The following is a 24,715-nucleotide window of genomic DNA, read 5'->3' on the forward strand; positions in this document are numbered from 1 at the left end:
CGTCCACAGTGGTAAGCTACATCACCTAGGTTTGTGTAAGTGCACTCTGTGATATTTGCGTAGACTCCTGCACCCGACCCCCACCCCTCCAGAAAGCCAGCCCCGCCAGGGCCAGGAGCTCTTTCTGTTCCAGCATATCCCAAGCATTGACTCAGTGTCAGGAGCTTAGCAGGTGCTCAATTATTTATTGAATGGGTGACTTGGAACAGAACCGTGGGAGCAGTGGGTTATTTTCCTGCCGGCTGAACTGATTATAAATGACAATAAATCTTGGTGTTTTCGAAGGCAGGATTCACAAGAACTGACACCAATAAGTTTCTTCTGCTGCTGATCTAAAGCAGAACAAGAACAAAATGAAGGTCTTTCTCCGTTTCTTTTTTTCTGCTTTTTTCCAGAACAGGTGTCTTAGCTCTTTTTGCAAAACCAGCTACTCCGGTCACTCTACCTCTGTTAGCAGTTTCTCGCCCAAAAGCGCTCTCCCCGGCGGGGACGAGGGAGGATGGGCAGGAGGCGCGGCGGGGACCGCCCGGCTCGGTCCCGGCGGGGAGCCCGCCCAGCGCCCAGCCCCAGCCCCAGCCTCCAGCCCGTCCCTGTCGCCGGCCCTCCGCGGGATAAAGGTCCCCAGCGCGGAGCAAACCACATCCGCCGCCCCGCTGCTCGCGCTCCCCGAGCCGGGCGGGGCTGGGGGGCCCCCTTCGCCGCGACCCCGAGCAAAGCCCCCGGTGGCGGGACAAAGGGCCGCAGGCCTCCGCCGGGTGTGCGGCTGGGCGGCGGGCCCGCCCCGGGAAGGGGCGCGTGTGCGCCGCTCCACGATGCGCGGAGAGCAGGGGGACGGGGACCGAGCTCCGAGGACAGAGCCGCGCCCCCGCCCCGGGAGCGCAGAGGAGACGGGCGGCTGCGGCGGCGGCGCGGGCCGGGAGCCCGTCGGCCCAAGCGGGCTGCGGGTTAGATAAACTTTCTGGGCCCGGCTCTCCCGCGTCGCAGCCGGCGTTCCCGGTCCCAGGGTAAGTGCGGCGGCTGCGCGTCCGGAGGGGCGGGGAGCGCGGGCCTAGGGGAGGGGTGGCGGGACCCCGGGGCGCGCAGGCGCCGGCCTCGCCCCGTCGGTCACCCCCTCGAGGTGCAGGGGGCGACGGTGGCTGCTCGCGCTGGAGCCAGGGGAGGGCCCGAGGCTGACACAAAGCCCTTCCCTCTCTCCCTCCCCTCCCCCTTCCTTCCCCTCCCCCTCCTCTTCCTCCTCCTCCTCCTCCTCCTCCTCCGCCTGCGCCTCCCCGGTGGGGAAACCCAGCCCCGCGCTAGTCCGCGGGGCTCCGGTCGCCCTCGCTTCCGGGACCTGCGGGGAGGGCCCACGCGAGGTAAGGGGCGCAGCAGCGAGACCCCACCCCCTGTGCGCGCACCCAGCGCCGCGGGAGACTGCGGGCCGCAGGCGGGGTCTGTGCGGGTTTCCAGGCGCGGGGAGCTGCTTTCACACTCCGCTCGCGTCCGGGGAGACCTCGGAGGTCCTGGGGGCTGAGGCCGGAGGGGGCGCGAGGGAGTGGGGACGCCACGGCCCGGGCAGGGCGACGTGACGGCGCTGCGAGGCGGCCGCCGCTCCTGGCACGGCCGCGGGGTATCCTCGGCTGACCTCTGCGGGGCGGCGTGCGGGGCAGCTAGGGGCTGGCGGCGCGGCGGCTCCGGGAGCGGGTGTGTGCGTGCCGAGGGTGCGGGGACCGGGAGGTAGCGACCTCCGCGGAGCGCTACCTGCGGGGACGCTGCGCGGTGCCGAGCGCGCGCGGGCGGGATCGGGGGTCGCGCAGCTCGCGCGCCCGGCGCGGAGCCGGGACTTTCTCCCCGGGGAAGCGGCCTCGGCTGGAGGGGGTCGGGGAGCCCCGGCTGGGGGCGAAGGGCTGCGGCGGAGGTTGATTGATGGCGGCGCAGCCCAGGATTCCTGCGGGAAAGGGACAGGGAAGGGCCACTTTCCCACTTGGAGGTCTCCACCCTTGGCCTCTATTCCCAGCGGCTCAGCGTCCACCCAGCCATCACAGGGCGCCCCTGGACGGCCAGGAGACCGCAGGGTTTGCAGAATCCAACTTTAGAGTCTGTAATGTGCTGCCAAGAAATACAGGGCAATGCCGGCCCCCTGGGCCCAGAGAGGCCCCGCGCTTAAAGCTCTCAAATCCTCAGGGCTTTCCGAGTTCAGCAGAGGAGGCCAACACTGACCTTGCTTGCACTGGAGCCGCACTTTCCTGCAGGCCTAAGGGTTTCAGGAACGCTGGGGTTTCTTAGGAACATGCTGTTATTAACCAGGAAACCTCAGCATTCCTCAACCACCAGGACTGTGTAAATATTGCAGCAAAAATAAACACTTGGTGGTTCTCAGTAATCAAGATAAATAGTATTTTAATGCAATATTTTTTTTAAAAATCAAAGTTAATGTAAAAAAATCCGCGATGAACAAAATACCAGCATTTGAAATAAAGATGGGTTGTTAGGACTCTGCATCCTGTGCAATGGGAACAGTTGTTTCTAGGCACCCTCAGTGTGCCTGGTCCCCCCTTGGGGGTTTATGAGGGTTGACAATGACATGTAATGGATTAGGCAATGGCAGCTTTATACACAGTCATGTTTTTGGACTGTAGAGCTTTTATTTACTTTTTACCCAGTCCAAATATGGGGGGGATATTTTGATAAGTGTACCTGGAGGCACACATTTTCTTTTGCCTCAGGTTCCAGTATGTCTCTGGAACACTGGTGAATTCCCAGTGCTCTGGACCTCCATAGGGGGTGTCAGGAGCCAGGGACTGGGAGGGGCCTGGAACAGTGAGAGGCCCTTGCAGTTGGGACTGGAGAAGGCAGCTGGTGGGTGACAGTAGCTCTGAGGTTTGGGGACTCTGTTCTCAGCATTCGGAGGCTGGGGACCTGAAAGGAGCCCAGCCTGCTACCAGGACCTCCTTGTCTAGTGACATTCTCCTGAAGACAGATTATCTGAGCAGAAAAAACCTAAAATAGCTCATACTTGACCCCCATGCAGGGGTTGATGGCAGGAGCTTGACTCCCTCTAGGACTGTGGTATGTGGTTGTTTAGAGGCAACTTCCCAGCAGCCCTCTTATCCCCACCCAAGATCCCCCAGTCCTTCTCCAAATTCAGGGGTCACTACTGTCCTCAAAAGAGGAGTTCTACTCTCTAGAAACAGCCTCCTTACCGAGCTAAATCTCTGCCTCTGCTTAGAAGAGACAGATAACTCATTTCTCCTCTGTGCAAGGGCATGCAGCCTGGGAGGTCAACCTTAATTGGTCCCATTCTTCACATACTCCCCACATTATATCATTCTGGCACTATGTCCCACTCCCCTTATACATCCAACTCGCCTAATGATCCTTCAAGATTCCTAAGATTTCAGCTGGGAAGCTTTCCCTGACCTCCCTCCTCCTTTTCCTGGCAGGGTACCCACTTTAGCATCCCAGAATTACTTGTGTGTGTATCACTTATGAGCAATATGCAGTGAACCCCACTTCCCCACTGTCTGAACTTCCTAAGGTCGAAAGCCAGGGCATAACTCTTACTGATTAGCACTCAAGGGATGGGTATTGAAAGAATGAACAAAAATATCTCTTTATAAATGCCTTTAAAAAAAAAATCCTCACTCAAGGATATGTTTTTCATTGATTCTAGAGAGAAAGGAAGGGAGATGGAGAGAGAGAGAAACATCAGTGTGAAAGAGTAACATTGATTGATTGCCTCCAGTCCGAACCCCAACCGGGGATCGAACCTGCAACTTGGGTATGTGCCCTGACCTGGAATTGAACCCGTGACCCTTCGGTGCACGGGATGATGCTCCAACCAACTGAACAACACCGGCCAGGGCTAGGAATGCATTTTGAGGAGTTATATAGCAAGAAGTAGGTCATTAGTAGAGAATCATATTTTTATGGCACTTTATAAAATGCTTTTAGAGATGATACCTCAGTTGTTTCTCACAACAGTATTATTAATTCCGTTTGGTAGGTGAGAAAACAGAGGCCTGGAGAGGTCAGTCGAAGTACCAAAGCAAAAACCAGGGCTCAGATCCAGTAATCATTTCACTGGATCTGAGCACAGCTGACTTGCTAGAGGCAGCTGTGCTCAGTGTATGTCTAGAGGAGAATTTACCCAGTTGTGTTTTAGGAGGTAACTTTGCTAAAAAATTACTAAAGAAGTACAGTAGTAAAATGCATATATTAGAGTAATGCTAATGTTAAATAGGCATTCCAATACAGGGCTTCAAGTGCCTTTATCATTATAATATGCATTGGGACTTTCTAGGATGATGCCATAATATGGAACATTTGCCAGCTTCATTTGGCCACAGAACACACTTTCTTGTGAAGCATCTGCTGGATCCAGTGTTCCAAGGGCTCCACTTTGGGAACTGTTTAGTTCAGTCCAATGGTTTTTAGTTTACCTTCTGACATCTCGGCAGTCTCTGAAAAATGCTGGCACTCAGGACAGTAAAAATGTATATTCTGGATGTTAAACCTAATCCCCTCTTGTAATCTAGAGTAAATTGTTGGTCTGCCAGTTTCTGTGACCCTGGTTAAGGTGAGTCAGATCTGAGGGAGCTCAGGAGTCTGATAAAAAATGCAAACAGGCCCTAGAGAGCTCTGTCTTCATGCTGCCCAGAAGCCTGCAGACCTCACTCAGCCTTCCCTGAAAATGCTTCAAGTGCAGCTGTGTGCGTGGAGTGGCAATTTAGGGGTGCTGATTCTGATGGTACATTTTGGTTGATTACCTCCATTGAATGGGAAAGTAATACACCCTGAGTTTTCAGTTGTCTCACTTCCTCTCTCCTGGGGAGATGGCAATGTGGATGGTGTTAGTGTGTACTCATGAAAAGGTAGCAACACTCACTGGGTGCCCCTGACCTGGAAAAAAGGGCTACTGATGGTAGCCCCCAGTTCACGTGCACCCATTGTTTAAAATTGTGTTTTTTAAAAAGACTTTTCTTACAACCTACTAGAGTAATATCAGGCACTTTTCACAGATCTGTAACGCTGGCTCTTCAGACTGTTGCATTTAAGAGAGGAGATGAACTGGGGAAGCTGGAGTTCCTATTTAAGGGGTTCAGAGAAGAGTTGTGGTCTAGCAGAGGAGTGGAGCCTTGGGAAGTGATACCCTGATCAGAGAAACATAGCTGGGTGAATTTACTGCCCACCTGCAGATACTTCTAGATCTCCAGCACTGAGCAAATTTATCTCATAGGTTTGTCTCATAGGTTTTTCCAAAGCATGAACACTAAGTAGCCCCTGCTATCTGTATTGAATAGAGTAGTATCACAGAAGTCAAGGAAAGGAATGTTTTGAGAAAAATGGACACCTATCAGATAGATGTGTGTGTGTGGCAGGGTGGGGGTTTAGCACTTTGTGTGTGTGTGAGACGTGCACGCTCATGCACCCGCACCGGCACTCACTCCTGCATGTATGGCCATGGAAGAAAGTGGAAAGGAAATACCGGTTGTGATTTTTAACCTGTTGAGTTTAAAAGTCCTGTGTGTTACCCAGATAGAAATTTTCAGTAAGTTTTCAACACAGGAAGTCGTTGAGGCACTGGAGACGCTGAAGCTGTCTCCAGTTGATGAACTTACCCAGAGTGATACCACAGGAGGAGCAGAAAGGTCAGAGCAGAACTTGCTTTGGATATGGATTCAGCTTCCTAAGGCCACATGGCCATGGAGAGAGCCCAGGCCGCGCAGGGCGAGTGGACGTCACAGGACAGGAGAACAAACAAAAGTGAGCAAGAGGAGAGGGAACTCTTCGTCTGGGCGATTTTAACATTCCAAGATTTTGTGTGCTTTTGATGGAGTCCACCCCCCAGCCAATCCATGGTTCCCAGGCCAGACCGACAGGCAAGCACCTTCCCTACCTCACCCTGACTTCACTGGCCACGCACCCATCTCCCCCTTTGTTCCATCTCTTTCCCCAGTGATGTGCAGGAAATGGAGTGGGGGTTCCCTGGGGAGTATGAAGCTCTAGCTTCCTGGTGAAGCTGCCCAGATGACCGTGGTTATCATGTCTGGCCTCCCCTTTGCTCTCTTTCTATTATTAATATTAACCAGCTAATTATGACGGCAACAGGCTCCCCTCTCCCCTCTCCCCAGCTCTGTAAATCATGCAGTATTTGGCTGGTCCCACTCAACTTTCAGAGTTCTAGATTGGCGTTTGGGGGGGGGGGTTCGGTCCTGAAGGCAGAGGATGCCCTGGGGACTGTGAAGCTGTAACTCCTAGCGAAACAAGCAGGTTCAGTGTCTGATTCAGCTCCCCAGTTTATTAGGCTTCTTAATGTCTGGTTCTCTTTGAGCTCTCTCTCTCTATTAATCACTAGCCAACTACCTTTGCTAACAGGACCATACTGCTGACCCATCGGCGGGGTGCCTGGGGAAGAAAACACTAACCAGACTGGTTCTGCAGAGTCATGGTGGCTTCTGGTTTCTGCGCTGGTGCTGGTCGCAGTGTGAGATCCTGGCAGACTCCCAGGGACTCCAGGGTTCCTTTGTGATCCGACTGTCAGGTTCCCCTGTATAACTGACTCCTGGCCTGAGGGCCCTCCAGTCTAGCAGGGCCGTAATATTTTGCCTAATATTTTAAGCTAATGTTTAAGTAGCAGGGGATACTTACAAACAGGTGAGAACAGGACAGTGTAGTCACTACTTGACTGGGGAGACACACTTGTCAAGTTTGAACTTGAAAACACCTAATTAAAGTCCTTTATTATTTTCCTTTGCACTTGTTTTTCCCCTTGGCAATTTAGAGATCTGAAAGACAACAAAGACAGAGGCTTGTGTCTTTTTTAAAAAGGTGTCATTTAAAATAAGCACAGGGAAGGGGGTGCAGCAGAGGCTGATGAAGGTGCTCCGTTTGGGGTGGTTTCCTCAAAGCTTCTTATTTGTTCTGTAGAATAGTCTGATGAATGAAGTGGCAGCCAGACCAGCAGTTCCCTGTCCCTCTCCCCGTGGTGGTGGGAGCCTTCTGCTGGCCATCTGGCCTCGCCCCTGCTCCCCCATTCTACCTGTGTTCTGGGATTCCTGTCTTAACACATACCTAACACATATTTGGTATTACAATATTCCTCTGGGAAAATTCCTCTCATACCCCAATTTTGCCTAACATTTTAAGCTAATGTTTTTGCCTAAACAGTGTACAGGGTGACCTTAGGCATGCAGGTGATCTAAACAATACAAGTAACCCCCTCCATTTATGGCCATCCCCTGGCATAACTCTGTCTTCACCGGTACCTACTGGAGGTGGAGTCGTTTCAAAGAGTGGGGGCTAGGGAAGGGCAGAGTGACCTCTTTCTATTCAAGGGTACGTGGTCGCATAGAGAAGAGGTGCTTTACCCTGTCCCGGTGTCAGAAAAGGATTCCGGCAGAATCTGTCAGAAGGAGGGATTAGGTGGTGACAGCCAGCAACAAGTGGATCTCAGGCAAGAGTGTCAAGTGCAAAGAATCATGAGTCATGTGGGACGTTTGGGAAAAGAATGCGTTGTTCATCGTGGCTCCACTCAGGACACGAGCTTCCCCTCTTGGGTCCTGCAAAGTGTGGAGCAGGGAGAGGACATGGTTCAGGCCCTTTGAGAGCTTTCAGCCCAAGGAGGGAGGCAAGAGCTCCACACTTGGGACAAACGGAGGGCAATTTAGAGCAGTGTCATGTCCTAGAGAATTTGTGGAGAGCTGGGGAGAGTGGAAGGGAAACTTGTCATCACTGACCTGGGCGGCACAGTCCTGTTGTAGAAATGCTCAGGTGCTGTAGAAGATTGTGGGTTTCTTGTTGTTGTTTTTTAAATTTAAGTGGAATCTTGGCCTCCTTTGTCTATAAGAGGAGATAAGGGGAGTTCTTCACCGAAAAGTTCTGGAGACAGTGCAGGACCCACCAGAGTGGGCGGATCAGAGGCCAGGTTCCTAGAGTACTCACAGCTCTGTGTTGGCCAGGCTTGGCTGAGCACTGCCCCACGCACCCCAGCCCCCTCTGAAGCAGGTCCCAGGAGCCCGAAGGTCCTGCCGCAGAGACAGGTGCTGGTGGGGGAGTGAAAACGGGAAGGGAGCCGAGGGCACGCAGCAGAGCACTGGCAGCACCGGCCACGGTCTCGGACGCTTGTTCTCAGCGTCACAGGATCCAGCAGCCGCACAGTTAGGAAGAATCCGTACGTCTTTCTGCGACTTCCTCTTGTGAGGGTGTGCGGAGCTGGAGTTTCTTACCAGCCCTCGGCCGCAAGTGGTGGTGTGTATGGCTTTCTGGTCCACCTTCGATGCTTCTGGACCATGTTTATTTCCCACAATTCTGCTGCAGATTTTTATGTCCTTAGATTTTATGGGAAATATTCACTATAACCGCAAGATGCCTATAAATATGTAAATATCTTTCTTGGGAATAGGTAACGCCTTGTTTCCATTGCTGGCTGTGGGTTCCTGAAAGAGTAACTGAGGAGGAGTCGGGTGGGGGACATTGAGAACGGTGGGTCTCGGAGACCAGAGAACAGTAAGATCTGAAGGAGAATTTCTTCATCATGTCAGGAAATGGTAACACACACCCTCACCGTCCAGGCAGTCACCTTTGTATTTATTATATGTACACATAATATAAAAACAAAAGGAATAAATTTACCCCTGGCTGGTTTGGGTCAGCGGTTAGAGCGTCGGCTTGTGGACTGATGAAGGGTTGAGGTTCGATTCCAGGTCAAGGGCACACTACCTTGATTGCAGGTTCGATCTCCGGCCCCCGTCGGGGCTCATGCAGGAGGCAGCCAATAGATGTCTCTCTCCCCCCCACCCCTGCTTCCACTCTCTAAAAGCCAATGGAAAAAATATCCTCAGGTGAGGATTTAAAAATAAGTAAATAAATAGGAATAAGTTTAGCATCTACCCTATAATATCTCCAGAGTATCTCTGTGTGGGAATAGGAAGGTGTATTAGTTTCCTAGGGCGGTCATAACAAAGTACCACAAACCTAGTAGCGTAAGACAATAGAAATTTATTGTCTCATATTTCTGGAGAGCCGAAGCCCACAATCACGGGCCCTGCGCCCCTTGAAGGTGCTAAAGCAGGAGCTGCCCCATGCCTGTCTCCTAGCCTCTGGCCACATCAGGCAGTCCTTGGCCTGTGACACTTCCCTCCAGTCCCTGCCTGCATCCTCACATGGGGGGATCCCTGCATTTCACCATATCGCCCTGCCTTCCTTCCATGGCTGTCTGTCTAAATGTCCCCCCTTTTTAAGGATACCTGTCATACTGGATTAGGGCCCATCTAATGACTTATATGAACTTGACTAAATCTACATAAAATAAGGGCATCTTTGTGGTCCTGAGGACTAGGACTCCAACACATCTTTTTTAGGGGACACAATTCAACCTATCACAGGGTATAAAGTATCATTAGAGATGATCAAATGTCCATAAAGCGTGAGCAGTGCGCACACAGGGAGAACAGTCGGGCATCCTCAGTAGGAAATCGTTACTCCTTGGTCAGAGTGCCTGAAGGAAATCTCCTCTCTTCTGCCTTGTTCTGATGGGGCGGGGGTCCTTAGCACCCTCTCAGGAGTGGGGAGCAGTCAAGAATGGGAGCTGAAGGCATAAAGAAATGGGCAGGTGAAGGGAGTGGTTTTGACTATTGGTTTGGCGAGATGCTGTCCCTTAAACCCCCCAGGCTGGTTTCAGTGATCACTCAGTGACATCATTAGGTGCCAGGGCCCCCGAGAGGTCAGCGTTTGACGAAGCACAGCTTCTTGCTGCTGGCTTAGGCTGTGCTGGAGGCCAAATGACTGTATTTGGAAGACAAACAATAGAACTTGAAAATTCCTGATAACACAGTTCTAATGGCAGCTGCTATTAAAAATAACATCATAAAGTGTGGCAATAAAAATAAAATAGTAAAATATATTCTATAATATAGAATTATCATAATATATGATATACATATGATATAAAAACAAAAGGAATAAATTTAGCTTTCTGTAAAACTCAGGGTCATGCCCTTGCTTTCTGCTGGAGTCAGCAGCGGCCCCCGTGACCTTGGAGGTTCCTTCTGCCTCCGGGGTCCTGTCCCGTGGGATGACTGTTCTCACACCTGGGCAGGATTTGGAGGCCTTTCCACGTTTCCCTCTTTTTTCCTCACAGAAAATTGGTAAAAGCAGAGTGCGGGTTCCTGAACTCAGATTACATAATGGGTCTCAAACTGACTCCATTCTCAGTTCTCCCTCCTCCCCCAGCGCCCAAGCCCAGCTCACTGAAGCAGGAGGGAGACCCTTGGCGTTGCTTAAGAGAATGGGATGCAGTAGCATGAAGCCCCCATCGGCACCAACTGTGATTCCTGTTTCCGCAGAAAGTCAGATAGGAATGCAGACTGGGCACATTGTATTTTTCTTGGAGGAGCATGTGATAAAAATGATATTTTTGCAACTAGAGAAGAGGTGGGGAAAAGACCAAGAGCCGGAGATTGCAGAAGATGGGAGAGGACCATGTACTTTGGAAAGGCTGTGGTTGCCCCTAGTCTTCTGCCACTGTGGTGCATGAAGGAATTGGAAGCGCCTATAGAAAATCATTCCTGCCTGGCTGGCGTGGCTCAGTGGTTGAGTGTCGACCTATGAACCAGGAGGTTCATGGTTCAGTTCCCAGTCAGGGCACAGGCGCCGGTTGTGGGCTCGATCCCCAGCTGGGGGCGTGCAGGAGGCAGCCGATCAATCACTCATCATTTATGTTTCTCTCTCTCTCCCTTCCTCTCTCCGAAATCAATAAAAACATATTTAAAAACAAAGAAAGAAAGTCATTCCTATTCTAGAAAAAGGGCAGAAGGGAGTGAAACCCTTTCATTCAAAGTGCTATTGAGTACCTACTATGTGTTAGGTACTGAAAAATGGAGTGCCCACTTTTGTACTTTCTAGAATCCTCATGGCCATTGTCCCCATCCAATCATCGTTATGTCTTGTGAGGAGGCTGATAGAATAGAATTTTATCATTAAAAAGATCACCCTGACTGCTGGTTACAGAAAGGGTTTCAGTGGGACAGGGGTGACCTCAAAAGACCAGATGGGAGAAGACTGTGACCCTTCAGAGGGTGGCTTTGGACTCGAGGGAAGAATTAGAGGGAAAATTTAGAGAACGACCCAGCAGAGCTCAGTAATGGATTTGATGTGAGGGTGTTGAAGAGAGGGACATCCAGGATGGCCTTGAGCTTCTCAGACGGCCACTCAGGTTAATGGAGGTGCCATTGACCCAGATGGTAAATCTGGGAGCAAAGGAAGTGACAATAAAGAGCTCCATTTGTATAGGTTAACTCCGAAGCGCCTGTGAGGACCCAGCAGACCTGTCAAGGAGGCTGGCGCCAGGATCTGGAGCTCAAAAGGGAGCTTCGGGCTGCAAATACATCGTGAGCCGCTTTCAGTGTGTGTGAAGCCAGGGGAGCATAAAATTGCCTAAGGAAAGGCTATGAAGATGCTGCCCTAAGGCAACTTATGGAGCAGGGCGGTAACAAGTGCAGAATTTTCTGTTTCTAAATATGTCATCCAAAGTCTGAAAACGTTGCCACTCAAGGTTTAGCCGCTGGTTCATTTCACTTAGCTGCAGATGTTTCCTGCAAACGGAGCCCCTTTGAAGTTGGGACCTAAGCCATTCACATGTGGCTCCCTCTAGCACAGGGCTTCTGAGGCCGGTGGAGATGTGCCTGGCTGCTGAGACCACTTGATTTTGTCAAGAGACTGTTGATAGGGTCCAGACTGTTGATAGAGACTGTTGATAGCACTAGTAGTAATCGTGAGAGCTGACATTTATTGAGTACGTGCGTGTCCCACCTAAGGTTGGTATGGTCCATGCGGCATCTTATTAAATGCTTTACTCTCCAATCTCTCTTCCTAATAGGTCTACCATAGTATCTCATTGTGGTTTTGTTTTGCCTTTTCCTAATGATTAGTTATGCTGAGCATCTCTCATTAGCTTGTTGATGATCTCCCTTGGATAAATATTTATTCAAGCTTTTTGCCCACTTTTGGATCCAGTTGTTTGTTTTTGTTGTTGAGTTGTAGAGGTTCTCTATATATTCCAGATGCTCATCTCTTATCAGATATATGATTTGTAAGTAGTTTCTTCCGTTCTGAGTTGCTCAGATGCTTGTGTCCTTTGAGGTACACATGCTTTTAATCTTGATGTAGCTTAACTAATTTTTGTTGTTGTCATATTCAAGAAATAATTGCCATATCCAATGTCTCAAAGCTTTCCTCCTATATTTTCTTCTAAGCGTTTTATAGCTTTAGTTCCTATGCTTTGGTCCGCTTTGAGTTAGTTTTTGTAGATGGTGTAACGTAAGGAACTAACTTCATCCTTTTGCATGTGGATATGCAGTTTTTCTGTCTCTGTTTGTTGAAAAGACTGTCCTTGCTCATGGAACGGCCTTGGCACCCTTGCTGAGTATCATCACACTGTATAGCCCTGGCTGGTGTGGCTCAGTTGGTTGAGCTATGTCTCTGAGGGGTCCCTGGTTTGATTCCCCATTAGGGCACATGCCTGGGTTTCGTGTTTGATCACCACTTGGGGGTGTGTAGGAGGCAGCTTATCGATGCTTCTCTCTCCCCCCCTCACCCTTCCTCTCTCTCTCAAATCAGTTAAAAACGTCTTTTTTTTAGAAAGAAAATCATTTCACTATATATGCATGGGTTTATTTCTGGGCTTTCTGTTCCATTCCATTGGTGTTTATGTCTGTCTTTATACCAGTTTTGAAATTAACGTACTACAAAGCTACAGTAAACTTGCAGTAAGTTTTGAAAGTGTGAGTCCTCCAGCTTTGTTCTTGTTTGAGATTGTTTTGGTTACTCAGGGTCCCTGGAGATTCCATATGAATTTTAGGATGGTTTTTTTTTTCTGCAAAAATAGGCCATTCGTTTTTTTTCATAGCATTTAATTGCGTTAAATCTGTAGGTCACTTTGGGTAGTGTTGACAATATTAATCCATTGAATACTGGGTGTCTTTCCATTTATTTGTGTCTTTAACTTCTTTCAGCAATATTTTGTAGTTTTCGTTATGCGAGTCTTTTGACTCCTTGGCTAAGTTTATTTCTAAGTATTTTCCTCTTTTTGATGCAGTTGTAAATGGACTTGTTTTCTTAATTTCCTCTTATATTGTTCACTGTAAGTGTCTAGATATGCAGCTGATTCTTGTGTGTCGATTTTGTGTCCTGCAACTTTGCTGAATTCTTTTATTAGTTCCAAGCTTGTTGGTGGAATCTATAAGGTTATCTAGCAAATAAGATCACGTCATCAGTGAACAGAGATCATTTTACTTCTCCTTTCGAACTTGGATACCTTTTATTTTTTTTTCTTGGCTAGGTGCTGTGACTAGGACTTCCAGTGCCATGTTGAATACAAGTGGTAAAAGTGGGCCTCCTTGTCTTGTTCCTGACCTTAAGGGACAGGAGGAGATGATTTATAACCCTTTTTCTCCATCAGTAATGGCAGAGTGTTTAGGATTTTGTTTGTTTGTTTGTCTGTTTTTTAAATGCAGAGGCCAGTGGCCTCTGTGGAAATAGGAGTAGAAGGGCTGGGAAGGGAAGAAAGGTGATGGGCCAGGGCCTAGAGCTACACTTGGGAAACTGTAGGGATATGGGGAGTCAGCTATGGCTGAGACATGCCCCAAGAAGTAGGGCTTACGCTAAGCCCTGGTGGCCTGGTCCACATGACCCCTTCCTCTCCAAGCCAGGAGGCCCCCTCCCCACCCCACCCAGTCCAGTCCTTCTTTCTGCCCATGTGGCTCCCTGCTCACCTGTCCAGTGGGGGGTCTTTGCTCCAGGAGCTGAAGATGAGAGCAGGTGTCCCACACAGTGCAGACCCAGGGTCGGAGAGCCCCAGTCTCCCTTACCAAGGAGAAAGGTGTTAGTTCTCCAACCTCTTTTTATTTTTTCACCCACACCCAAGGATATGCTTTTATTGATTTTCAGAGAGGAAGAGAGGGTGGGGGAAGAGAGAGAGAAACATTGATGTGAGAGAGAAACAACGATCGGTTGCCTCCAGGACGCACCCTGACGGGGGATTGAACCGGCAACCTTTTAGTGCAGGGATGACTCTCAGCCAACTGAGCCACCTGGCCAGGGCTGGTTCTCCATTCTTCACACGTTTCCCCCTCAACACAAGGAGTTTAAAATCCACACTCCAATTACCATAAAACTGCACCACAGGAATTAAAGAGGCTTTTGTAAATTGTTGCTTAAATCTGACCCCCACATAGCCTCCAGGTTGCGGGAAATGATCATTTAAAACTAAACTGTCAAGTAAACGGGGGCCTTCTTTACTCACAATGGAAACTTTTGCCAGTATTTTTCCCCCAACTTTATATGTTTCCTGCTGAAAATTGACCTTCTTTTTAATAAGGGGGGTTTCCTATTCACATGAAGTCTTTCCTTTCTCTGTTATTTAATGAGGGGGATTTCCTATTCACACGAAAGCTTTTATTGCACTTTGCATTCCATGAATTCAAAAATACTATGAAAAAACAAACAAAAATGCAATGCTCAGGAAGGGGGGATGTGCGGCCCACAGGCCGAATAGGGCCCATGAAGTCATTTGGTCTGGCTCTGCCAAGGCAACCGCAGGCAGACTCAAAATTCAATAAATCTAGGAACTTTTTTCATAGCTAACTTTTAAGTTGATAATTTTGTATGGCCCACAAATGATGTTATAAATATCCAAATGGCCCTTGGCAGAAAAAAGGTTCCCCATCCCTGGCTCAGGTGGAGCAAAGCCTTGCTTTGGAGCATCCCTAGGTTTTTACTTTGCTTTATTTAAAGTCAAATTTCACTCTTTTAAAAACAAACAACATAAATAAATGCTGGGAGGCTTGGGACCTGTGATTACAATCAACATGTACTATAATCCAGTCTCACAGGGTGTGATTTTCATCCAAACCTAATGAAATTTCTTAGAAAGGCAAATCATGCTATAGAAGCTGTATTTTCAATGGAAAAAGAAAATCATGTTTCTGTTTGGGGTCTACCTGAATATATTTTTATTTGGGAAGGACAAATAGTCTCCTGATATAGAAGAGATAACTTTAGAAATGCAAAGGTTATTTTGCTTCTAGGCATTTATAAATTGTCTACATGAACATGCTTCGCTGCCAGGTGTTATAAAAAAGGTGCAGTAGGCTCTGGCCAGGTAGCTCGGCTAGTTGGAGTGTCGTCCCGTAAACTGGAAGGTTGGGGGTTCAATTTCCAGTCAGGACACATACCTCGGTTTCAGGTTTGATCCCCAGGAGGGGCGTGTTCAGGAGGGAACCAATCAATGTTTCTCTCCTCCCCTCCTTCCTCTCTCTCTAAAATAAGTAGAAGTATATCCTCCGTGAGGATTGGGGGAGAAAAAGGCATGGTAATTGGTGATCAAAATAGTGAATTAAAGTTGTGTGAGTATTTACATAGACGAGAACTTTATAGACCAATAAGACCCTAAAAACCATTGAATTCTACCACCTAATTTTATAGCGGGAGAAACTGAGTTCTAGGAAAATGAATTACTTATCCAAGTTCATGTAATTTGCACACTTACCACTTTAGAGTTGTTGGATGTGCTATCACTGTGCTGTGCAGGTCATTTGTTAGGATATTGCTGGGGTGAATAACAGTTATGTTTGACTTGAATCTTAAATCATTAGTTGCTTTTTATCTTTCTGGGGAGAAATCAGTCTTATCTAGAAGGAAAGACATCTAGTGTTTTTACTTACTTTTCTGAGATACGTGATTTTGTAAATTCTACTTTTTAAACTGAGCCATTTGGATTTTGGGAGGGGGGAGTTATTGCCCCCAGCAACTCTAATTTCAAACTGATAATTTTCTGATTTTTTTAAAATAAGTAAAAATTTGAGGGGGAAGAAAAGAGAACCAGCATTTTCTATGCTTTTTATGTTCTTGATGTCACAGAAGATGGTGTTATATGGAACAACCCTGGCCATAAAACACTCTGAGTAAAAAATACAATCACAGTGGGAGGCGGTGTTTCATTCTCTGCTGAGGCATGGCATGCCCTGCCATCCCCTGAACTCTGGCTGTACTAAGCCTCTCTTAAAGCAGAGCAAAGCCATTGTGAATTGGGGTATCACTACGAGACCACTATAGCTCACAGCAGTACTAGTTTACCCGTGCAGTGCTCCAGGAGGTGGCTGGTGCTGAAACCAAAGGCTGGGTGGAGAGGCAGAGTGTTATGACTAAGAGCTTGTGTCCTAGAGCTGTAGTGCCTCTACGTACTAGCTGTGGATAGCTAGGCAAATTAATTAACCTCTCTGAGCCTCAGATTCTTCATATGTGGAGTGGAGCTAAGAACAGCCCCTGCCACAAAGAATATTAGAAGAGTTATGCATATGTAATACTTAAGTTTGATCGGCTTGAGGTATGCACTCGATATTTGTTCTCATGATTTCACGTGAAGTAAGGACACTAATAGAGGTCCTGAGTGGGGAGCAGGGCCTTTGTTCATTTCATGTCAGGGCTCCTAGTAATAGAGAGATGGAAGAGTGACTGCAGCCTGACCAGATGGTGGCATTTGTTAGGAAAGGCTAGCAAATGAACCCCAAACTTTCGGGAGTTTAACATATAAAGGTGTATGTCTAGCTATGTGGGTTGGATGGCTCTCCTCCAGGTGGTGACTCAGGGACCCAGGCTGTTTCCATCTTATAGCGTGTCACCTGGAAAACAGAGGGGGCTGGGTACGGGTGGGATGGTTTTAAATGTCATGCCCGAGGGTGGCAGACATCACTTTCTGCCCATATATAGCTGACAGAACCCAGTTACATAGGCTCTCCCCAAAGGCAAGAATGTCAGAATTAAAAGGTGCATGTGGATGTTTGGTGAGCAGCCATGGCCTCCGCTCCAGGGGCTGCCATGTTGTAAGTAATGAAGTAGAAATCGCTTATTATATTATTATCAGGAGAATACTGATCATGGCTTTCAATAGGTGACTTTATGAAGGCTGGGAAAACTTGTCTCCTGGGTTTGGGGATCTGTTTAGAAAAGCAGCAGTGTTGCACCATCCTGGAAATCTTATATTTACACACCCTGCACCATACTTTTACAAGAGGCAAACGAGCCTCAGCCGGCTTGGCTTGGTGGTTAGAGCGTCGGTCTGTGGGCTGAAGGGTCCTGGGTTCGATTCCAGCCAAGGGCACGTACCTCGGTTGCAGGCTCAATCCTCGGCCCTGGTTGGGGTGCATGGGGGAGGCAACCAAGTGACCTGTCTCTCTCACATCGATGTTTCTCTTTTTCTCTCTCTCCCCCTCCCTCCCTCTCACTCTCTGAAAAGGCAATGGAAAAAACATCCTCCTGTGCGGATTTAAAAAAAAAGGGGGGGGGGGGGGCAAATGACTACAGAGAAAGAGAATGTACTATTTCTATTTCTGTTTTTCGGGGAAGTTGCTTCAGACACTCATCTTGGCCAACCTTATTTACACCCGCGCTTGCACTTCTAATGCTGCTTACAGCTAAGGAGGCAAAGCCTGAAACACACACACCGAAGGTTACTGATGACCTGGATTATGAGAGCAAGGTTACATGTCTCCTAAGATAGGGTGAGCTAGGCAGGGTGATTTAGAACACATTTTAAATAAAGCCCTATAAAAACCCGCTTAATTTTTTGAAGTTTTAATGACTAAATGATTATACCTTATTTTGGCTCTGCACATGACCAGAACCCATGGGCCCACATCAGACAAAGTAGATGTTTACAGGAGAATTACTAATAAAATATCCAATGGATTGATCACACTAGATTGCCTGTCTTTCTTACTAAATTCCTTGAGGGAAGGGGGCAGACGGAGCCTGCCTGTCCTAACCCAATGCCTGGGACAAAATACGTATTTTAGAATGTTGATTATTGTAAAATGACAAAGTTTAATCACTGAGGTGGTCCCTACCTGCTGCACAGAGGTGTTTCTTCACGGCCACTCAGCAGTATTTGGTAGGACCCACTGCACCCCTGGATGCTGGGATGGCAGCTCCCACCTGAAACTGAGGGGAACCTGGAGCGCCCTCTAGCTTTCTGGCGAAATGAGGGGATGGTGACATAAACTTCCACCTTTTCCACCTCTCCACACATGACTGCCCCTTTATTATTCGAGCTCACCCAGGAGCTCACAGCAGAGACCGCCAGAGTCAGTGGTCTGTTTCCTAGACCCCCGCAGTGGCAGTGGGAGGAATTCTGAAGAATTCAGCTCCAGCTCATTCTGGTGGTCCTATCTGCCTATCACATCATAAATTAACAAATATTTCCATTATATTAGAGTGCTAACTGGAAAAACCTTCGTGTTTAACAGCGTTTACATTAATGTGGTTTTCTCAAGCTGAATTCCTTCTCATTCATTCGTTCCGCAAGTATTTACAGAGAAGTTACTATGTACACAGGCCTTTGTCGTGGAATGCAGAGGGTCCTCACCACTGCAATTTAAATTCTTGGCCGTGGTCACCATAGTGGCCCTGGGGACAGAGAAAACTGTAGATTCTGCTCCACACACTGCCATTGGGATCTTCTCGTGAGCTTCTCTGGACCAGTGGGTGTGACATCCAAGACCCCTCTCCTCGTCCTGTTCGGATTGGTGACCTGTTTAGGGGCTCTCTTCCTGGTGGAGGCTTTGGGAGGCTAGAGGAGCTGTCTTGGTCTAGGTTTCCTCAGAAGCAGGCCCTGAGCAAGGATTCAGGTGTAAGTAATTCATTTTATGGGGTAGGGGGTGTGATCCCAGGAAACAGCAGAGGGGAGTGGGAAGGGAGTCAGGGGAAGGAGGTAGCTGCTCCAGGAGTGTTATCAATTAAATCAACCCTGTGGACAAGAGCTTGACCATGCCTCAGAGCTTAACCCGGCTCAGCCATCCTGCCTGAGGGGTGAGGAGTGAGGGGGCCAAGTGTTCCTGCGCCAGCTCCCAACAGTCCTGGATGAGCACCTTTGGGGGGGATTAATTGCCAGCACTTCAGACCTCTTGGGCTCCAGGAAGGAACCTGCTCCCATAGTCAGAGAAATGTTCAAAAACCAGGCATGTCTGAGCAGGGTGGCACCCGGAGCCAGGAGAGCTCTGCTCTATCTCAGCAAATTACAGGAATTTAGGCAGAGGCTGTTAATCCCAGAGCAGCCTGAATCACATGAGGCTTTCCAATAACTTACATTACCTATGACTTCATTCCAGATGGCAGATGCTATCTTGTGCTCTGCCGTTTGCTGATATTCGGGGCAGGTTTGGCTGTTTTGGTGATGGCTGATGATATTTTAGTATTTTAAACGCTTGGTTTTGTGTGTGTGTGTGAATGTGTGTTAGTTATTACCAAGAGTTCCTTGTTTAAAGTTATATATACAGCTGCACTGAGACATTCCTGTTTTTTGGAGAGTAAATAGGTTTGAGTAAAATGAATATCTTAATAAAGAAATGGCATTATTATTTAAACATATAGAGCTCTGAGTTTCAGTAGAATAATAGTGGCTTCTTGGATCCAAATCTCATTACATAACTTCCAAAAAAAGTCACCCAAGTCAACAAATAGAGCGAATTAAAACCACCACTTACGCATGTCCACAGTATTAGTAGGAGACAGTTTCATAAACTTCAAGTTACTTATAAGGAGGGGAATAAACGCCCAGGTCCAGCCGGGTAGCTCCAGAGCCCACCTGTGTCTGAAGCGCTGGCAGAGACCACAGAAAATAAGTGAAGAATGAAAGGACAGAGTCTGGGGAGCCTGGGGCGACCAGCCAAGACATCACTCCTGGAAAGACAAGTCCTATCCTGAGTGGAAATACTTGAATGCATGGGGGACCCGGGGTAGCAGTCTTCGGAATGACGGGTTTCAAGATGGGGAAATTAGGAAGGGCACTTGCCCCTTGGAGACTGGGCATTGTGGGGAAAGAATGGCGAAAAGAATAAAATTTAGAGTCCTGCAGAGATAAAAGAATCACAAAATCACAGGATACCCTTCCTCCCTCGCAAGCAGCAGCACCATGCAATAGCTTGCACTTCACCATGTCAACAGTAGAGGGTGCAATTGAATCAGAAACCTGGTTAACCGCTCCAAGCCCTACACCTTTTCTGCATCAACTCATTGCTGTCCAGAAAAGAAAATCTGTTATAAAAGGAGCAGAAAGCGACAGACAACATGCAAGCAAAGCTTTAATCAAAAGAAAAACCGTTTGACAATCAAAACATTTCAGGGTTTGAATAGTCTCACCCCCTGTAAACACACACGCACACATACATACAAGCAGAAGAAAAGGGCAGTATTGTGTCCCAACGTTAATTAAGTATCCTGAGACAAACATTTTCATATATATATAACCCTGAATCAAAACTTCAAAAACTTAAAACCAAAATGGATAAAACCCAGGAAGACGTGACATGAAAGTTGGCTGAACTCAAAAGAGGAAATTAGGGAGATCAGGATGGCAGTGGAGTAGGTAGAAGTTACACTCACCTCCTCCCCGGTCCAAACTGGAATTACAACTAAAATCTAGAACAATCAACCTGAAGAACCAACTGAAGACTAGCTGAACAGAAGGCTTATAACGAAGGATTTATAGAAGAAGCCACAGGGAGACTGGTAGGAAGGGCGGAGACGGGAAAAGGGCTGGCCTCGCACCCATGTACAGATGTTAAGAATCCGCAGGGATATCTCAGCTGTAAAGGCTCTTCCCGAGGACTGTAGGGTTTCAACCCCATGCAGAGCTCCCCAGCCCGGAGCACCAGTGCTGGGAAGAGCAGCCCACGTGTCACCTGGCTGTGAAAATCAGTGTGGATTCTGTCCACCAGGGAGAGACTGGAGTCTGCTAGAATCTTGTAACAAACCCAATTTAGTAAGATTATGGCACAATGTTTTCTTTTAACACTTATTAACATTGGTATCCTTGGTTGGCAGCCTGTTCTCTTCAACCTGCTTTTTACCTTGAGGGTTTTAGGTTTTAAATACTTTAAAAGGGCTGCAGAATTTCCCATGAAAATAGTGACTCGGTATTTCTCACAGCGCATTGCTCAATCAACATTTATTTAATTAATGAATAGTTGTGATCAAGATACTTCCCATAATTAGTTTTCCTCCATAGAGGAGTTAAGTGAAAACTTATAACTTAAAACTGTGAAGGTTAGAAACACTTTACTATACCCTGGAGAAATTTTAGTCTGCTAAGAAACCAATATGTTTGAAATGAATTTGCATTTCTCTGAGGAACATAACCATGTTGAAGTTTAATAACCAAATTGAAAACAGATGCCCTTTGCTGAGGAAATGCTTCTTGTGTCCACATGCTGTGAGACCAATCCAGCAAGGTCGGACAGCTGCCCAAGTCGTTCCAGCTGCTTCACCCCGACCCAAGGGAAGCCTCAGTCAGTCTGCTTCTCTTGTTAATACACAATTATATTTTTCTTACATAAAGACAGTCTTTACGGTGCTGGTGTTTTAAGTTTCTGTATGTAAGATTTTATAACATGTGTCATATGTGTCACGTGTAATAAGCTCAGTTTAGCATCTCTTTTGGTTGGTTTGGGTTTGGCTAGTTATTGTATTTTTCAAAGTCAAAACCCCTGTGGAAGTTGACTAATAACATTTTGCCTGGTGGATTTTTCCCACGGGTGCTCAAAAAACCCTTTGTCTTAAACACTTACGGATGTGACTTCAGCAACATTAGTGAAAACTGGATACTGGCAGCAACACTGAATTCTGTTAATCCCATGTGGAGAGAGCACTGGATGCCTAAAACTATAGTCCGATGTTGGAAGCATTATAACTATTGAGAGACTGCTGGTGATGGCAAACCCGTTTCTGTGTAAGGCCAGATGTGTGTATCAGCCTCCCTAGTGTACTATTTTGTTAAATTCAGAATGGAAATACATGCCAGGATGCTAAGACTCAGTCAGCGAGCATTAGTGCCAACACTTGCTTCCTGATCCATATACTGTGTGAGGCCCATGGTACATGGACAAAGACAGATTTAAAACCAACGCCCCCTGAGCAACACATTGAAACAGGCTCTAAGAGCTCTAAGTTTGGGGGTCCACAATGTAACCGTTAAAGGATTATTCAAATAAACAAAATGTTGCATGATAATAGAGATTGGAAGTCATAGTTAATGGGCAGAGCATAACATACGTTGTCTTATGTACGTACAAGAGGAAATTGTGCATGTTTTACCTTTCTTTTGTAAAAATGAAAGATTTGGCAGTTTAATAAAGATTGAGTGGGCATCTGTAAGTATGGGCTTATTTTCTGGGGTTCACATATGGTCTTTAGAAGTTTTTGAGATACGTTTTTATTTCAAGGATAATATTTAATAAGTCATCTAACTATATTTTGGGTCATCTAAGACAGTGTTTTTTAAACTGTGGGTCATGACCCCCTAGTGGACTGTCACCCATGAAATAAAAGTGAGTGGAATGAAAAACATCAGAATGCATAAGATTTAAGTATTATTTTATGTGTTTGTTTTTATTTCGCATGTGTGTGTGAGTATGGGTCATAATGTGAAGTGTATTTATTACTGTGGGCAGAAGTCAAAAGAGCCTGGCTACAAGGCTCACCTCTTCAAGGGCTCTGAGCCCTGACTGCACACCTGAGAAGTTTTATACAAACACCATGCCCAAACCACACTCAAATCAATTACAGCAAATTTCTGGGGGTGGGACCTACGTAACCCTATTTTTCAAAGCCCATTGGGTGATTCCAGTTTGCAGCAAAGATTGAGAACCAGTGACCTAGGGATTAATGACAAGGGAGTTGAGATTGTGAAATATTAAAGAGTTTTTTTAAAAATATATCTTTATTGATTTCAGAGAGAGGAAGGAAGAGGGGGAGCGAGAGAGAGAGAGAAACATCAATGATGAGAGAGTCATTGATCGGCTGCAGCCCACAACCCGGGCATGTGCCCTGACCAGGAATCAAACCCTGATCGCCTGGATCCTAGGTTGACGCTCAACCTCTAAGCCACGCCCGGCTGGGCAATGAAAGAGTTTTTTAAAATGAGATCGTCGTCTTAGGCTGATGTAGGGATGTGTGATGAGATACCCTGAGAATGAAACAAAGAAAGTGCAGGATGGCACACAATAAATATTTATTTAGAAAAGAACCACACGCATGTGAGAAGGAGAGAGAGGGAGGGATTGAATATTTGAACGCACAGATCTGTGAAGATATAATCGCAAATTATAACAGTGTTCCCCTCTGACAGGGATCCAGGCTGCAGGTATTAGTGGTGATCGTCAAAGAAATTTGAGCTTTGATCTTACACTTGTGCTTGGTGTTCGGTCTGTTTGCAGGTTCGATGACTGCATGTATCCACTTAATTTTGACAAGGTATGGTATCGATGCAAAAAAATGAAATAGGGGATAATTTGGGAATTTCATATTCAGGTTATTTCTATCTCTAAATCCTAGACTAGAAGATTGCAGGACTGTTTAAATTTGTACGAGCTAATTTGATGCAAGGAGTAAAGGAATAAAAAATGGTCACTTAATTGATAGAAAATACTAATTGACTAACTGATCATTGCTGATTAGTTCTCTTGTTTGTTTGTTTTAAGAGGAAGACTGTTTGGAGTTTTTTTTTAAGAGGAAGACTGTTTGGAATTGTTTTTTTAAGAGGAAGACTGTTTGGAGTTGTTTTTTTAAGAGGAAGACTGTTTGGGGTTTTAGAAATCTGAGCCTTGGCATAGGGAACATTTTGCTAAAGGATTCCCTCTTCAGCTACCTGGCCCAGGGGTGGGGCTGATGGATCGAACAGGATGGGAAGCCATCCACTGTGCTCCCATCTATCGGTGCCTCCTCCCAGGGCCAAGTGGGAGGCAAGTCCTCTGTGTGGTGTTCACGGTATTTTTTTTTTAAATGCGTAAGAAACTCTAAATATTTGGTTCTTTGTGTTGTAGATGGACACAAGAGATCCGGACTTCTGAACTTCTCCTGGAAAAATAAAATGCTCAGGCCCTTTACGGTGCCGGGGAGGTTGGGCCCGGACTAAACAGAGGAGAGGAGACATGCTGGCGTGAAGGGTATGTAGCAGAAGTTATCAACCCCCAAACCCGCTTCCAGGCCCTTCAGTGCGGGGGGAATATTGTGGGCTCTGGCTCGGGTGTGTTGGTGTGGATGTGACTTCTGTCTGACAGAGGGCCAGGTCTTTCCTGCTTCCAGGTAATCTGGAGGATTAACTTTATAATGCATCGGCCACAGGGCCGAGCCAAGATCCAGAGAGCGCAGGAGCCCCAAGACCATGAAATATAACCGCTCACAATTACGGAGCACTACGTGCCAGGCACGGCTCTAAGCACTTTACTGGATTAATTCATTGAATTCTCACCGTGGCACCATGAGATAGGCACTGCTGTTGGCCACGTCCTAGACGTGGGGACACCAGGGGGCACAAAGAACCGGGTCAGTTACTGAGAGGGGACAGTCCTGATGGTGGGGCCCTGTCCCAGCATAAAAGCTGCATTCCTCTTGCTCCCTCTCTCCTACTTCCCTTTCCTCTTGTCCCCAATTTTCATCTATTTTTTTCATATGATCAGAGATCTCCACGTTGAAAGGGAATTAGCATGAAAGGGGTATCAGTATAGGTCACTAGGACAGATCATAGTTTCCAAAACTGGCCACAGCATTATTGCTGCTCTTGCAGGACCTTCCCACACCCCCTCAAGCTGGGAACTTTACTGTTTCTTCTCTTGGTGGCATCTGTGTGGGATGAGTGACAACCTGGACAGAGAGAATGGGCAGAAGTGATACTGAGTGACTTCAACGT

At 47.2% G+C, this 24,715-nt stretch overlaps 1 protein-coding gene across 4 annotated transcripts in view; it reads left to right on the top strand.

Moving 5' to 3' along the window:
* Positions 1-760: 760 nt before the first annotated feature.
* Positions 761-24,715, top strand: part of RIN2 (Ras and Rab interactor 2) — a 148,501-nt gene continuing 124,546 nt past the window's right edge. For 3 of the 4 annotated variants that reach the window (XM_081150164.1, XM_081150159.1, XM_081150161.1), the window contains exons 1-2: positions 1,107-1,352; positions 23,850-23,972. The gene's annotated coding sequence lies outside the window, so the exon portion shown is untranslated. Of the gene's footprint in view, positions 1,005-1,106; positions 1,353-23,849; positions 23,973-24,715 lie in introns of those variants that run through there. The other variant, XM_081150160.1, reaches the window with a different exon arrangement.

Source organism: Miniopterus schreibersii (assembly GCF_964146895.1).
Source record: "Miniopterus schreibersii genome assembly, chromosome: 10".
In the NCBI taxonomy this organism is placed as follows: domain Eukaryota; kingdom Metazoa; phylum Chordata; class Mammalia; order Chiroptera; family Miniopteridae; genus Miniopterus; species Miniopterus schreibersii.